Here is a 16,957-nt window from a genome sequence, read left to right as displayed (position 1 = left end):
GCAATAGCAATAGCAATAGCAATAGCAATAGCAATAGCAATAGCAGTAATAATAATAATAATAATAATAATAATAATAATAATAATAATAACAACTTTATTTGTACCCCACTACCATCTCCCCGGTGCCCCCGGTGGCGCAGTGGGTTAAAGCACTGAGCTGCTGAGCTTGTTGATCGAAAGGTCGCAGGTTCGATTCCGGGGAGCGGTGTGAGCTTCCGCTGTCAGCCCTAGCTTCTGCCAACCTAGCAGTTCGAAAACATGCAAATGTGAGTAGATCGATAGGTACCACTCCAGCGGGAAGGTAACAGCGCTCTATGCAGTCATGCCGGCCACATGACCTTGGAGGTGTCTACGGACAACGCTGGCTCTTCGGTTTAGAAATGGAGATGAGCACCACACCCCAGAGTCAGACATGACTGGACTTAATGTCAGGGGACTACCTACCTACCTTTTACCATCTCCCCAAGGGACTCGGTGCAGCTTACATGAGGCCAAGCCCACAGCACATCAATAAACAAAGGCAATAACAAATAATCAATAAATAAAACTCAATAAATAAAGCTCAAAACCAAAAAATATATACAATGAGCAGTAAACATCGCAGCTGACGATGGAGGCTCAGGTCGCTGCTGCCAGCAAACAGGCCTTTTTCCATCTACGACAAGCGAGGCAACTGGCACCTTACCTGTCAGATGAGGCTCTGGTAACAGTCATCCATGCCACGGTCACATTTAGGCTAGACTATTGTAATGCCTTGTATGTTGGCCTTTCTATTTCTACGACCCAAAAGCTCCGTATTGTCCAGAATGCTGCAGCCAGGTTACTCACAAAAACACCCATGAAATGCCATATAACACCAGTGCTGTGGCATCTACACTGGCTCCCAAATGAGTATCGTGGTTTGTATAAGATGCTGGTCCTGACCTTTAAACCTTTATATGGCCAGGGTCCATTGTATCTTAGGGACTGTCTCTCCTTCTACCATCATCGGAGGTCGCCACAATCTCCCAACGCAATTTGCTCTATATACCGGGTCCTAGGGAAGTGCACTTGGAAAGCACCAGACGCAGGGCCTTCTCTATTTCTGCCCCTGCCTTATGGAATTCCTTGCCTCCCTATTTGAGAGCCATGTATGACTTAGGGCATTTTATCCTAGCACTTAAGACCTGGCTTTTTACTAGAGCATTTGACCCATGTTAATTTTAATATTTGTATTTATGTGTTTTATCCTGTATAATTTCTGCTATGTAAATTGCCTGGAGCATCTCGGATGGAGGGCGATTAATAAGTAATTAAAGATGATGATGATGATGATGATGATAATGAATAATAACATACAGCATTTAAAAACCTATGGCCGGGCCAAATGTAATAATTAAAATTTAAAATGCTGGACATGAACAAGGTAAGGTAAACTAGGATAGGGTTTTCAGAGAAAAATGAGGGTGCGCAGACAATCCTAAATCAATATTAAAGTGCATTTGAGGACATATTGCTAAGAGTTTTTCTTATTACACTGGAACAACCACGTTTTCAGGCTCCTCCTAAAGACTGCCAGCGTTAGGGCATGTCTGATGTCCTTAGGGAGTGAATTCCAGAGTCAAGGGGCTACCATGTTGGCCATGTTTCTAGTCCAAATCCCCTGTTAGTCCAAATCCCCTGCCATGCAGGAAAAAAACAATCAAACCACACTGGGCAGATGGCCATCCAGCCTCTGCTTAAAAGCTTCCAAAGAAGGAGTTTCCACCCCCCTCCAAGAAAGTGAATTCCACTATTGAGCAGCTCTTACTTTAAACCAGGATGGAGATCCCTGGTTTAAAGTTAGAGAATTTAATTCTGTCTTCAATGGCTGTTGTCATTAAGGCGATGGAGTTTTCTCTCCTGACGTTTCGCCTGCATCTATGACTTCCCCTCACATATATATACATAGGCATCATGTCTCCTCTCAGGCTTCTCCTCTTCAAGCTAAGCATGCCCAGATCTTTAAGCTGCTCCTCATAGTTTGGATTTTATATGAGAATGCAGAAGAGGCCTAGGACAAGGAGCAATGGATTCAAATTGCAGGAAAAGAGATCCCACCTAAGCACTTCCTAATGGTGAAGGGTTATGGCTGATGTTGGGTTGTAAGTTTTTCAGGCTGTATGGCCATGTTCCAGAAGCATTCTCTCCTGACGTTTCACTTGTATCTATGGCAGGCATCCTCAGAGATAGTGAGGTCTGTTGGAAATTAGGAAAATGGAGTTTCTATGGAATGCCCAGGGTGGGAGAAAGAACTCTTGTCTTTTGGAGGGAAGTGTGAATGTCTCAATTGGCCACCTTGATTTATTTATTTACCATATTTATAAACAGCCCCTCAGGCCCAGAGCCAGAATTTTGGTTTGGGGGGGGGGGGGACGGGACTGAGGATCTACCCTAGCAAACCTTTTGTATTGTTATACCAATGCCTCCATGCATATGGGATATATTGAGCATGGTGATCAGATCATGATATGAATAAACATAACAGTTTAAATAATGCACCAGTAAGGCCTTCTCGCGGACCACCCTGAGATTTTTTTTTTGGGGGGGGGGAGGCTGAAGCCCCTCAAGTCCCTCCCCCCACCCCTGGCTACATGCCTGCTGGCCCTCTCAACCCAGAGGCGACTCGAGGAGGTTTACAGTCAATGCCCCCAAACAACGTAAATACAGTTAAAAACATTACATATAATATAAACCATATAAAAGCAATAAAACAATAAAAACCATAAAGCACAAGTCCTCAGCGTCTCATCACTAAAATCATTTTTCCGTCGCATCATCCAATCATTCTGTGGATCTAAATTAGTCTGTTACACAGCGTCTGCAAATCAAATGGTTGGCATTTGATGACCTAGCAGTTTTCAAGGCGTGGCTTCTTACAAGAAACAACCAGGGACGTCTAATCGCCTCTCAACAAAGCAATGTTAAAACTCAACCAAAACAATATTTGACAAAACCAATTGGCATGACCAGGCTATAAAGGACCCGGCATGGGTATCCCTAGGTTCCTTAATAACATCTAGGTTTTCATATCTCTGCGAAAAGAGGAAATGCTATATGACTATACTTTCAGTATGATCCTATGCACGTTGAATCAGAATACCATATTATTGTTACTATTATTATTTTACTGACACAAAAACACAGTTATGTCACAGCAAACAAGATCTATATGCTGGATTTTGAATCAGAAAATCACACTTCCCAAGCATCTAGGACTGTGTGATGTATTTTCGAATTATGCACACAGATCCAAGTAAGGTGGCCTTTTGCAGTTGACAGATTGTGATTTTGTCAATGTTTATTGTTTCCAAATGCCAGCTGAGATGTTTTGGCTTGGCACCCAGTGTGCCGATGACCACTGGGATCACCTGGACTGGTTTATGCCAGAACCTTTGCAGTTCTATGTTGAGGTCTTGATAATGGCTGAGTTTTTCCTGTTGTTTTTCCTCAATGTGACTGTCACCTGGTATGGCGACATCAATAATTCAAACTTTTTTCTTTTCCACAACCGTGATATCTGGTGCATTGTGTTCCAAAACTTTGTCAGTTTGGATTCGAAAGTCCCACAGTATTTTTGCGTGTTTATTTTCCACTACCTTTGCAGGTTTATGATCCCACCAGTTCTTTACTACTGGCAGGTGGTGCTTGTGACATAAGTTACAATGAATAATTTGGGTCACAGAGTTTTGCCTCTGTTTGTAGTCCGTCTGTGAGATTTTCTTGCAGCAGCTGAGGATATGATCAATGGCTTCATCAGCTTCCTTGCACAGTCTGCATTTTAGGTCATCAGCTGATTTTTCAATCTTGATCCTGCCTTGCTCCCCATTTGGAACTTATGGTGACTTGGGTCAGGCTTTAGCACAACAGGTTGACCACCAGCTGCAATCAATATTGCCAATCGAAAGGTTGGCAGTTCAAAGCCTGGGTCGGGGGGGGGGTGCGCCTGACCTTCAGATCAGCTCACTGCCCACCTAGCAGATTAAAAGCAGTAAGTGAGTAGATAAATATGTATCGCATAAAGAAGGGAGGTATTTTAAAGGCACCATAAGGTTGGGGTGACAGCACCCCCCCAATGTCCGCAATCGAGCAAACCTCCAAGATGCTGAAGATGGGAAAAGCCTATATACTTCTATCTGTGTACTGTGTCTGTCCTGTCAGTGTATAATGGCATCAAATATTTGCCCCATATGTGTTCTATGATCTGCCCTGAGTCCCCTTTGTGGTGAGAAGGGTGGAATATAAATACTGCAAATAAATAAATAAACAAATAAATAAATAAATAATGTTGAAGGAAACCTAGTTAAAAATGAAAAACACACAAAAGTGAAAAAAACAATTAATTCATCATGAAAAACAGAAATCCGGGCAACAGTAAGTCAAAGTCTAACACATTGTACAAGGCCCCATTTCCTCTTTAAAAATCTTATAGGTCTGTAGAAAGATATAAAGAGGGTGGAGTTTTAGTCTAGGCTTATATGGAAATCAATTTCCAAACCACCCAGGAGGCCTTCTCCTATGTTCCCACTAAATGCACCTCTGAGTATGGTGGGAGAGATATCAAAACATGGGCACGTGTGTAACATAGAGCTGGTCTTGTTTAGGATTGTATCATATGCTTTTTAAAATCAATTCTCACAGGGATGTATTTTCTAACAGGGGCAACTGGTGGGTAGATGGCCAGTCGAGTTGCATATGCATTGTAGAATTAATGCAGTTTGACACCACTTTAACTGCCATGCTAAACACTATGGAATCCTGAGAGTTGTAGTTTTTAGGTGTCTCTGCCAAATAGTCCTGGTGTCTCACCAACCTATAAATCCCATGGGTCAATAGCATTGAGTCATAGCAGTTAGACTGCAAACTGCGCCAATTCTACAGTTAGTCTTCAAACTGCTCTGGATTTTCCTATAAATTCTAAAAGTGCTATCCAAGGTGCTGAACCTCTTTGGGGAATACGAATCAATTTCTTTTAAAATGTGGATTCATATTCCCCAGTGATGGTGGAGTCAGCAGCACCCATTCACTCACAATGTGCTTGTAGGTTTTTTTCTGACCTCTGATTTGTGTCAACCAAACTTGTCACAAGGTTTTCTTGGCAGAATTTGTTCAGAGGGGGTTTAATTTCAGCTTCCTCTGAGGCTGAGAGTGTGTGACTTGCTCAAGGTTATCAAGTGGGTTTTGATGGGTCAGTCTGGTTTCTAATCTTGGTCCCTAGAGTGAAGGCTCAAATCATTGCACCTTTCTGATTCTCAGCCTCACAATAGCACCCCCCCCCCCATGTCTTCTTTTATAGCCTGAAACCCTGCCAATGCAAACACGCTTTCTTTTTGAGGTGCCAAAGAAGGCAATGTTTCCCTGGAGATTTATATGGCTAGGTGGTTAGCGATATTGCTGCTGCCAGTGAACTTGACTGTCAGACAGGCCACTCCTTTGGCTAGAATTAAGGACCATTCCATGCATATTTTGGTTAGAGAGATATGTTCACTAGACAATAAATCTCTTATAAATCTCTCTCATGACAAACATACCTGTGTGATGCACTTGATCTCATTTGTCCTGTTTGAACTTTACAGAAATTATACAATTTTTCCCTTTGTGTGATTTTCTCTTTTTGGATTTTGTTCTCTGTCCAAAGTGAGAACTGGGGAGCTCAGTAGCCCATCAGCCCTAGCTGCAGGTGGGCAACTAGGGCTGATGGGCATGCATGTGGTGCAACAGCTTCAGGTGCTTTCACCATACCCATCATCCCACCACCTATCTTACCTGGGAAACAATGACCTTAGTCAGAAACATTACTGGGAGTAGGAAGAAATTAACATTGCTCCTTCCGTATCCAATCCTGTGACCCACAGCTTAAGATGCTTTCACCATACCCATCATCCTGCTGCCTGTCTTATCTGGGAAACAATGACCTTGGTCAGAAACATTACTGGGAGTAGGAAGAAATTAACATTGCTTCTTCCAAATCCAATCCTGTGACCCACAGCTTAAGATGCTTTCACCATACCCATCATCCTGCTGCCTGTCTTATCTGGGAAACAATGACCTTGATCAGAAAAATTACTGGGAGTAGGAAGAAATTAACATTGTCCTTTCCGCATCCAATCCTGCAATCTGGCATTTCAATGTTAAAGTGTCTGTTTTCAACATCAAGGAGGAAAACCCTGTGGTTTGGATTGAGGCGGCTGGAGTTTCACATGAATGTAAAGCAATGTAACTAAAAAGCTGATGTGCTATGCTTTGATGAATGAAAGATGAGAAGCACCATCCCATGAGCAGAAAAGAGAGTAAACACAGCAACAGAATTACTAGCAACCACTCCCACAAAGCTGCTAGCAAAACTCTTACCTACAGCCTCTCTCTTGAAATCCCCTGGAAGCACAGAGCAGGTTGACCAACTGCAGCCCTATTACTGGGGAAATCCCAGTGCCACCTGGCATTTCATTTTATGGTTATAACCATCCACTGGCTCTCATGGATAGGAAGTGTATATACAGTAGGGTTGAGCAATCAATGAAAAAAATGTTTCAATACTTATTATGAAATTGGGGTGAATCATTTTTGAGGGTGTTTCTGAAATTTTGGACCCAAATTTTTGGTAACTATAATGAACTAACAATTTTTGTTACTTTTTTCTTTAAGTATTTGAGCAAATGGGGAAATTTGCTCCCTCATTTTAGAGCTATTGTGTTGACATTTGCTATAATTGTAACACACATTTTCCACTCCTGGCTCACCAAATTTCAGAATGTTACACTCGTTAACTAATTTTTGATTTTTTTACAAACAATATTTTGTTTTTTTTAAAAATGACAAGAACTATTTACTTGAATTTTATATACAACTAACCAACCCCTGCCACGCATTGCTGTGGCCCACATGGGGATTCTGTGTGGGAGGTTTGGCCCAACTCTATCATTGGTGGGGCTCAGAATGCTCTGTGATTGTAGGTGAACTATAAATCCCAGGAACTACAACTCCCAAATGTCAAGATTCTATTTTCCCCAAACTCCACCAGTGTTCACATTTGGGCATATTGAGTATTTGTGTAGAGTTTGGTCCAGATCCATCATTGTTTGAATCCTCAGTAATCTCTGGATGTAGGTGAACTACAATTCCAAAACAAAGGACACTGCCCACCAAACCCTTCCAGTATTTTCTGTTGGTCATGGGAGAACTGTGGGCCAAGTTTGGTTCAATTCCATCGTTGGTGGGGTTCAGAATGCTCTTTTATTGTAGGTGAACTATAAATCCAAGCAACTACAACCTCCAAATAACAAAATAATTTTTTTAGTGAAGGACATACATTGGGTTGTTAGGTGTCTTGTATCCAAATTTGGTGTCAATTCATTCAGTGATTTTTGAGTTATGTTAATCCCACAAACTAACATTACATTTTTATTTATATAGATGTACCAGATAACCAGAGCACCAATCCCTGGAGGTTTCAGAATGATTCACACAACTACTGATTTTGGGGGATTTTTAAAAGTTTAGACAAAAACATCCCCCAAAAGCCACAACAGCAATCCCTTTGAATGTCTGCCTATCGTGTGTTTATATGACACACAAATTAACCATAGAACTTCAACTTAGCACAGATTTATACTATTACTTACTTACTTATTTACTTTAGTCCTCTTTGCAGATTGAATAATTTTATTTATTATTGCTAGACTGACTCTAAACAGCTGGCTGTTGCAGCCAGCCATTTTGGGCTTTCTGATGCTGAGCACTGCATTCTGGGAAATGTAGTTTAGGGCAGGGCCTTTTGAATTCTCAGCCACAGGTAGCCTCACTTTCCCAAGGTACATTTCCCAGAATGCTGTGTTCTCCATCTCCCACCCAGTCTAGCTAGCTGCCCTTCCTTACGGCAACTGACAAACAACCACAGTCTAGCAACGGCCTCTATGGATTTGCCAAATTTGTTTAATGCTTATAGTGAAAATTAAACTGACTTTGGGAGGCTTCCAAATATTACAGAATCTTAAAAAATAGTAGTGAGTGTTTTGATTATTAAATTTTTCTTCCTCATTTTTTGCATGATTCTTAATAGTGATTCATTTGCATGAATCAAATGAATTACTAATGACTCACGGGACTAATGATAATTTTGCACACCCCTAATATACAGGTGTAGCTGTGGTGGTAGCAATTCACAAATGAGGGCATCGTGTCTTTAAGCTGCTTCTGACTGATTGTGTTCCTAAGATGACACTATCACGAGGTTTTCTTGGCAGACTTTGTTTGGCAAGGATCTGCCTTTGTCTTCCTTGGAGACTGTGGGAGTATGACTCAGTCATGGCCTCCCAGTGAGCTTCCATAACCAAAGTCAGGGATCAAACCCTGGTGTCTAGAGTTGTAGCTTAGTACTCAAACCACTACACCAAGCTGGCTATCTCCCACTGTAAAGAACCCCATGGGCTTCTCAAGAAAAATAGAAAGGTTTGGAGAAAGCTAAGGAAACACATTAGTTTTAAGTAAGTGGTGGCATCACCCTGATACTAATCTCAACTAGGATAGATCAGTGTTAAATTGGGATGTGAATGCTTGTGTTGTCCAGTTGGAACTCAACATTTTGACTCCCTGAATTTAACCCCCCCCCCCCAAAGGAACATTTCCAAGCTCTTGGTTGCAGGATCTTTCAGTGGAAATGAGCCTCTTGTGAGGATTTCGTCATGGAGAGTTAGGATTGGGATATATGAAATGCTAAAATTAGGTACCACCCTCTTGAGACGTAATCTGAATGGCTGTATTCATTTCCAAGGGGCAAGGCTTCATGTTGTTTGTTTTGAACCAGACACTGAACTCAGGCAAGCCTGAGCTTGCTTTGCTGCTTGTTCTCGATTAGGGAAGCATCTCTGGACAAGCCTCGGCTTGTCTTACCAACCGTATGCCCATCCCACAGAATGATGCCTCTCCCCTGCAGTAACTCCAGAGGTTTCTATAAATATATTGCAAGTCATTTGCCGAGCTCTTCAGCCTAGAATGGGCGGGGAACCTGAAAGAGCAAACTCTCTCTCACGGGCAATTCATGTGGGCTGGTCAAGAGCCAAAGTAGAGATAGGATCTTTCTCTCTCTCTTTTTTCTTCTTCTCTGTCTTCTTCTCTCTTTCTAGTGCCAGAGTGGTCACTTGCCCTCTTTTACAGAAAATCATAATCTGTTTGGGGAAAAACAATGTTTTTATCTGTTAGTCATCTGCTTGGAAGTTTTGACAGGCTGAAAAGCAATAAGAACTCTAAATAAATAAGTACTGTATATACTCATGTATAAGTCAACTTCTTGTATAAGCCAAGAGCAGGCTTTGGGGTTAAAATGGGGGATTTTGATATGACTTGTGAATAAATCAAGGATTATTCTACAGAAAGGGGAAAGAGCTAGCAGCACCTCATGTGTAGAGAAACCCCTGACTGCCTCCATTTCTGCAAGCATTGAAAAACGATAGACACAACTGAAGGGAGAATAATGGGGGGCAGTGCTTCTTTTAGATTCTTCCAGGATGGGCTAAGCTCTCACCTTTCACTATTTAAGGTACAGCAAGGGAAGGGATTTAATTTGGGATGTGTATGGTGTGTGTGTGTGTGTGCATGTAGTGTAATTTTCTCACATTGTTTTTGGCCCAATTCAAAGTGCAGGTGATTATCTACAAAGCCCTACATGGTTTAGATCCGGTCTATTTCCATGATCTCCTCCTATGAACATAGGAGGGACAGGGCCTTTTCTGTGGTGGCCCCTCAGCTATGGAACTCCCTCCCAAATGAAATTAGATCTGCCCCCTCCTTCCTGACCTTTAGGAAGCTAGTGAAAGCCTGGCTGTGGAACAAAGCTTTTGCGGAATGATGTCTGAGACTGGCAATTGACTAATGGTACTGATCACAATATATGGACTGAATATACGGACTGAGTTGGACACGATTTTATCTTGACAAATGGCTTTTATGTAATTTTATGTAATTTTTCTTATATGTAATTGGTAACTTAATGTTATGTATTATGTTTTAGATTTTTAGTGTTAGCATTGAATCTTTGCTGTCAGCCGGTCTGAGTCCCTCTGCAGAGGTAGAGAAGATCGGGATATAAATAAATAAATAAATAAATAAATAAATAAATAAACATGTTTGAGCTTTAAGATCCACCAGGGAGGGCCTTCTCATGGTCCTGCCTCCATCACAAATGTGGCTGGCAGGAAAGAGAGAAAGGGCCTTCTCGGTGGTGGCCTCCCAGTTCTGGAATGCCCTCCCCAAGGAAACCAGACTGGATCCCACTTTAACAATTTTCAGGAAGGAATTGAAAACATGGCTGTGGAGACAGGCTTTTGGAAACAACTACCCATAATTTAAACATAATTTTAACTCCAGCCTTGGATTAATCAAGTACCGCACATCGCATGATGTGTTCTGTATACAAGTTGAATAGGTCGGATGAGAGTATATAGCCCTGCCATACTCCTTCCCCGATGTTGAACCAGTCTGATGTTCCATGGTCTGCTCTCACTGTTGCTACTTGGTTGTTATACAGATTCCTCAGGAGACAGACAAGGTGACTTGGTATGCCCATACCACCAAGAACTTGCCACAATTTATTATGATCCACATAGTCAAATGATTTAGAGTCGTCAATAAAACAGAAATAGATGTTTTCTGAAACCCCCTACCTTCCTCCATTACCCAGAGGAATTGGCGATTGGGTCTCTCGTTCCTCTGCCTTTTCTAAACCCAGCTTGTTCATCTGGCAGCTCTCTCTCCATGTATTGCTGGAGTCTACCTTGCAGGATCTTGAGCATTATCTTATTTATTATTTATTATCTTATTTATTATGACTTGTCTTCTTTTTGGTGATTTCAATTGTTTGACTTGTTAAGTGTTTTATTGTAATCCTAAATGTATTTATGTTATAATATTGTTATAACTTTTTGAAAAGTAGTGATGACCTGACTGTAAAACATAATATATAATTTAGCACCACTAATAGCTGGCTGTGTCAGTATTCCTCATAATTTAAGAATGGAAATTTTGAATCCAAAATCATATCTTGGCTAAAGACTTAAGAGTTTTGTATCTTTGCAAGACAAGAGGAAAAGTAACCGACTTTTGTGTTTTTATTTCAACTGAGTTTTATACCTTGGTAGGTAGAAGACTACATTAAGTTTCACTTTCATCTGACATACTGTTCTTGTTTTTCAGGAGTAAAACTTGGCACGTGACCCATTTGTCAATTAAGGGCAATAATTTACATTATCTTTATGCCAGTGCAATGAAATATGATAAGGGAGGGCAAACCTCTGACTCTCACGTGGGATCCCAATGTAATACTCTTGCAGGGTGTGCCTAACACAGCAGAGTGATATTTTCATGTAAATGTTTATCTTTTGTCATAGTTTCTTTATAAAACAGTATAAACAAATAAAGTAATCACCAGTACTAACCAGGAAGCACATTTAAAAATACACTGGGAGCTCAGGGTAAGCCCCTTCCCTTAAAGGTGAAAGGAGGTTAAGTATTGTCAGATCATAGATAGAACTAAGATAACTTTCTTCACATGATGACTCCTAGAATCCCCTAGAATGCATCTACACTGTAGATTTAATGCAGCTTGACACCATGTTAGTTGCCATGGCCCAATGCTATGGAATCCTTGGAGCTGTAGTTTGCTGAGCCATTATTATTATTATTATTATTATTATTATTATTATTATTATTATTTTACTTCATTTCTACCCAGCCTTTCTCAACCTGAGAGGGAACTCAAGGTGGTTTACAAATCTGGCAAAAATTCAGTGCCACACAGATAACAATAAAATACATCTCATAAAAATATAAACAATCTAAGCATATAAACAATTAAATCTCATACCAATCTATCAAACAGATTAAAGACCACATATAAAATGCTGAGTCATTGTCTCATATCCAAATCATTTTCCAAAATCTATAGTCCGTTATTCAAGTCTCATTCCATAGTTTCCTATTCACCAAATGCCTGGATAAAAAGCCAGATCTTAAGTTTCTTTCTAAAAACCAGGAGGGGTGGGTCCTGTCTCATGTCACTGGGGAGGGAGTTCCACAGCTGAGAGGCCACCACTGAGAAGGGCCTGTCTCTTGTCCCAACAAATTACACTTACAAAGGGGTTGCGACAGAGAGCAGGGCCTCCCCAGCTAATCTTAAAGCTCTTGTAGGCTCATAGAGGAAGATACATTTGGACAGGTAAGTTGGACCAAGACCATATAGGGCTTTAGAGGCCAAGACCAGCACATTGAATTGGACTCGGTAACAGACTGGCAGCCAGTGGAGTTGATGTTACAGAGGAGTAGTATGGTCCCTGTATGCCACCCCAGTTAGAAATCTGGATGCTGCTTGTTGAAGCTTCCGGGCCATCTTCAAAGGCAGCCCCACATAGAGCATGTTGCAATAGTCTATGTGAGATGTAACAAGAGCATGGACTACTGTGGCCAAGTCTGACTTCCCAAGGTAAGGGCACAACTGGTGCACAAGTTTTAATTGTGCGAAAGCTCCCCTGGCCACTGATGAAACCTGAGGTTCCAGGTTCAGTGGTGAGTCCAGGAGAACTCCCAAGCTGTGAACCCGTGTCTTCTTGGAGTGTGTAACTCCGTCCAATACAGGCTGAAACCCTATCAACACTATTTGGTGTAGAAGTTTAAAGTTCCCTTCAACTCCCAGAAACTCTAGCCACCATGGCTAGTAGCTAAAGCATTATGGGATTTGTAGTTCAAAATATCTTTTGTCTGTAGTTGGGGGTTGGGGAAGTATTTGATCACTGGAACTTAAGTCTTTCCTTCTTCTGTATGTACAGCAGGGAGGCAAATGTTACTTGTGGACTCAAGCTTTTAAAACAAACAAACAAACAAACAAACAAACAAACAAACAAATGTATTTAATAAGAGCACAAATTTGCCATCTGTGTATGAGTCACTCTTCTCAAGTTTTCTCCTGACAGGAAGGATCTTGAGCAACTGAATGATTGTGTGAGCTTAATGCAAAAGCATTTCTCAAGCCAGTGGAAAATTGTGCACAGATTGCAAGGAGGCAAAGATAAAGCAACTGGTTGTTCTGGTGAGCAGCTTCTTTTATGATGACCAAATTAAGACTATAGGACTTCAGGCATATAATGAGGAGGTACAATGCATAGAAAAGACAAGCAATACTTAGTAAGGTGGGAAACAGCAGAAAAAGAAGACAGTATTGCAAATGGATAGACTCAGTCTAGGAAGCGATAATCTGGAGTCTATAAGCCCTGAACAGGAATGGCGAGGATAGGATGACTTGGAGATATCTCATTTATAGGGTCATCTTAAATTGAAGTTGACTTGATGGCAGTTTGTGACAAAACAACAAGTCTCAAATGCATAGTTGCCTTCAGTTATAGCATGTACTTATTATATATCACCATTTAAGCTGAGAAAGTAACTTTTGGGGGACTACAACTCTTAGAGTCCCATGACTAGAGGCCATGCTAACTCAGTGATTCTGAACATTGTTATTCAAGAAGTTACTTTTCCGCTCCCTGCTGTAACACACAAAGATATTGGGACTCTGCTGTACAGAAGCTTACATTATTACTGAATTACAGAGTGGTGTTGGTTTTAAAACCAACAGTACCAAGGACAGCTCTATTCCTGCTCATTCCCTCTTATGTATCAGCACCCCAACACCTACAAACTCAGAGTTCTGCATTATATTTGTGGAGAAGGGTCTATTTCCAATTAAGGACTGTCTGTTTTCTTTTATTTTGCACCAGGCCTTTATGTCTTTGTGCCCAAAGTTGTAAGAGTAAATTAAAGGGCTGTAACAGGAAGTGTCACAAATCAATGTGAATCTGTAGAGAGATAATACAGTACAGAGGTTAGAGCAGCAGCCCTCAAACATGGCTCCCCAGATGTTGGATTTCCACTCTTAGAGATTTCAGCCAGCATGGCCAAATGTTAGGGATTCTGGGAGTTGTAGTCTAGTAAAATCTGAGGCCCAAGTTTGGGAACCTTTCAGATACATTCTCTGAAAGCTGAGATATCTAATATATTGTTGACTGTATTGTCAAAGGCTTAGATATCTAAGTTAATCCTAACCATACAGATAAAAAAAATGACACTTAGTGGCTGCATCTGGAATCTTTTCTGCCCTTGATGAGAATCCTATTGAATTAAAGGATAGAAAAATGTTCCATGTCTGCAGGAGTGTATCTGTGTGCACAGAATTGGGGTGTGTGACAGTACCAAAACACCCACAGTCAAAACACACACATTTTCATAAAATAGAATATTTGTTTTGAGTAGCTGTCAAGTCTCCTTGCTTGCAAAAATGTAACCAACAAAAGGTTTTATTTTGTTTGGAAAAGGTTCTGTGTGTTCCAACTATAGGATGTGTCTTTTTGAATTTAGTAGCACAACTGGACTATGAAGAATGAAATGTGTCATTAATCAGGGTTAATCTGACCACTTAACCACAAAGCTCACTGGGTGACTTTGGGTAAAACAGTCATAGTGATGAAGTGATACAATCATAGAACTGGGAGGGACAAGCTTGCCTATTGAGTCCAATGCCTTTTCCCACTGTCTTGATGCTAAACACATTTATAGAGAATAAATGCCATATTTCTTGGGAAATAATATATTTTCAGAGTAAGGGCCTCATCACGTTAGAGAAAAAATCCACTTAAAATCTGGTTTCTGTCTCCTGCAGAATTCTGGGGTTTATAGTTTAGGGAGGAGCCTTTAACAGCCTCACTAAACTACAAACCTCAGAATTCTGCAGGAGGGAGAAATTAGATTTTAAGCAGATGTTTTTGTCTAGTGTGATGAAGTAGTAATAAAATGCATATATATCTGGCCAACCCATGACCACAGTTTTTCTGCAATTCTTTAAAAAAGAAGGGCAGATGCTGCAGTGAGCAACATCAGCCCAAGGACATGTTGGTTCTGGTGATGTGATTGACTCTACCAATGCCATCATCCACTAACCCACCCTGGATGCCCTGGCCCTAGGCTGCCACCCTTCAACATGAGTCCTACCTCCCCTACTGTTACTTTCATTTATATTTACTTGTAAAATCAAAGGATGTTCACAGGAAACAAGAATTAACACATGCTTAATACAGTACCTAGCTGGTTGCTTTCTAAGAACGAATACTTAATACTTAGAATTCCTCAAGTGTCTTCTTAGAACCTGTTCAATTTGGGTTTATTTTCCTTTTGTGGTATGCTTTTTCTTCATAAATGGAAACAGAAACTGCCTGCAACGGCACTATTTTACTTGTTTGTTAAGATATGGACTGTGCAAGCAGGGGTGCAGACTCAGAAATTATCTAGATACAGTTGGGCTGCAATTTTTTCAGTTCCAGATATTTTTGGTCACATCCAGATATGAGAGGAGTTATGGTATAAGAAAATCTGGGAGTCCACAGTTAGCCCCACATCACTGGTCCTTTAAAGATGTCATAAGAAGAACAAAGGCATGGCATGTTCCCAGAATCTCCTGACCATCTACAACAAAAAATGGGCTCCAATGAGTCAGTAGCCTTTTGTTTAGTAATGACTCTGGAAGCAGCTGACAATGATGGTACGCATGTTATCAGTTCTTCCTTTTATGATGTTTAATGTCTACTGTAGAATAGGGAGAATGCTTGGCCCTCTAGATTTTGGACTGTATCTTCCATCATCCCTTCGGTTGGTTGGAATTATGGGTCAACATCATCTAGAGAGCCATGTATCCTGCATATTCATTTGCATGAAACCCCAGGAAGAGGTCACCAGGGGATTTGGATACAGTGGCAGCAATGCTCAATGTCACCTCTTTTATCTACAGCCAACACTCCACATTCACTAGGGTTAAGGGCACAGGATCCCATTAAAATGAAAAACTATGAATAAATAAGTGATTTTTTTTAATGTGAGAAAACACTACTCTAATAATTTCTAGGTGTTCCAGCATTACTCTAAGACTGTAAGCCGACCACAGAATCTCATTGGAGGACCTAGACAGATATTTAGAAATCTCTGGGTTGTCCAGCATGACCAGAAGAAACTGACCATGGAATCACAGTGGAAGACATAGAGATCTTGAGGAGATCACATCCACAAATATCAAAACTGCAAAATGTGGAGGGACAACTGTTTTACCGTTCAGGAAGGAAGCAGAAGTTCTGAGATGTTATCATGAGCAGTGATGGATGTGGGCAACCATATAGGAACTGGGGAATATAGGGAAGTTTCCTGAAATTGAATCAGGACACTGGTCTGTCATATATGCTATATAGATAATACCAATAATATGACATAGAAATATAGTCGCAAAAGGTTTAGGTGTATTTGCACCGGAATTATGTGTAAATAATAGGATGAAAAAACAAACAACAACAACAACAACAAATTTTATAAAAGGACATTGGCCTGCCTAACACTGGAGTGCATTCAGCAATGGATTGGACAAGATTTGTTCCTCTTCCTATCTGGAGGTCAGCACATCTTATTCACTGGCATTTCAGGGATGTGTGATTGTGCTGACAACATGAAACTCACACCAACTTGTCTATAGCCTTCTTAAACTGAGGCACACAGAATTGAACTCAGTACTCCAAATCATTCTTGAGCAGTGCAGAATATAAAATATAGCTTTTAAACAGAGGCTGGAGGGCCATCTGTCAGGGGTGCTTTGAATGTGATTTTCCTGCTTCTTGGCAGGGGGTTGGACTGGATGACCTACAAGGTCTCTTCCAACTCTTTGATTCTATGACTATTACTTCCCCTGACTTTGAAATTATGCTTCTATTAATGCAGGTTAAGGTAGCATTTGTATTATTTGCTGCAATATCACATGACTCGCTCACATTCAATTTTTGATCAATGATAGTCCCAAGGTCATTTTCACATGTGAGCCAGTGTGATGTAATGGGTTGAGTGTTGGACTATGATTCTGGAGACCA

This window comes from Anolis sagrei, chromosome 2 (genome assembly GCF_037176765.1).
Source record: "Anolis sagrei isolate rAnoSag1 chromosome 2, rAnoSag1.mat, whole genome shotgun sequence".
Lineage (NCBI taxonomy): Eukaryota > Metazoa > Chordata > Lepidosauria > Squamata > Dactyloidae > Anolis > Anolis sagrei.
This window is presented reverse-complemented; position numbering follows the sequence as displayed.